This window comes from Mus caroli, chromosome 10 (genome assembly GCF_900094665.2).
Source record: "Mus caroli chromosome 10, CAROLI_EIJ_v1.1, whole genome shotgun sequence".
NCBI classification, from domain to species: domain Eukaryota; kingdom Metazoa; phylum Chordata; class Mammalia; order Rodentia; family Muridae; genus Mus; species Mus caroli.
The window spans coordinates 121,222,595-121,223,623 of record NC_034579.1 but is presented as its reverse complement, the minus strand read 5'-3'; the positions used below and the strand labels follow the sequence as shown (position 1 = coordinate 121,223,623).

At 41.9% G+C, this 1,029-nt stretch overlaps 1 protein-coding gene across 4 annotated transcripts in view; it reads right to left on the bottom strand.

Moving 5' to 3' along the window:
• The window catches only part of Sarnp (SAP domain containing ribonucleoprotein), a 57,036-nt gene that overhangs the window by 22,057 nt on the left and 33,950 nt on the right, over positions 1-1,029 (bottom strand). The gene's annotated exons all lie outside the window — the stretch shown is intronic.

Genomic DNA, 1,029 nt, shown 5'->3' with positions numbered 1-1,029 from the left:
CCTGCCTCTGCCTCCCGAGTGCTGGGATTAAAGGCGTGCGCCACCACGCCCGGCTTGGAGTCAAGTTTTGATGTAGTTACGCTTCCTTGCACACTGAGGATTGTATTACACCAGGAAACATTTTCCAAACAATACCGTGTTTACATTTGTTAGGAATAAACTGCCTAGGACCAGACTCCCTTAAATCTTGATTCAGTTTGATGAAGTCAATATGAACCAAGTTTTCATTCTCACCTCTTGTGATTCACTTCCCTGCCTGCTATAACTACCTATAAAAGGTCTCCCTCGGCAAAGGACCTGGGTTTGATTCCCAACACTTATATGGTAGCTCAAAACCATCCATAAACTCCTGTTCTAGGGAATCTGACAGCCTCTTCTTTGAATTCAAAGCCAGCCAGGTCTACATATCGAGTTCTAGGCCAGTCAGGTCTACACAGTAAGACCCTGCTTTTAGGGGAAGCTATTAGTTATTATTCAATTGTGTTTGAATGGTACCCATGTGTATAAACTGCTACCCTCCTTATCAATATCAATGATGATATTAGCTTCTACAATTCATAGGTCAGGAATCTTTGACAGCAAAATTTGATATCAAAAACCCCATCAGAGTTGTAGCTATCATTCCATAGTAGAGTGCTTGCTGAGTGAGTTCAATACCCAATACTGCCCACAAAATTAAATAAAACCACACACACACACACAGACGCCCCAAACCAAACCAAACCAAACCAAAGCCCAGTAACACAAGTAATATAGCCTCATGCCCCAAACCAAACACACCACTATTTCCTCTTACACAGATTCTTATAGCTCATAAATTATGCTCTGTGTGTGTGTGTGTAAGAAGGAAAATGAAATGAAACATAAATCAAAACATATGAAGATCTTAGTGATCTCAATCATATAGTTCTTGAAAATGTTCTATCAGAAATTTCTCGGGGGCTGGTGAGATGGCTCAGTGGGTAAGAGCACCCGACTGCTCTTCCAAAGGTCCAGAGTTCAAATCCCAGCAACCACATGGTGGCTCAC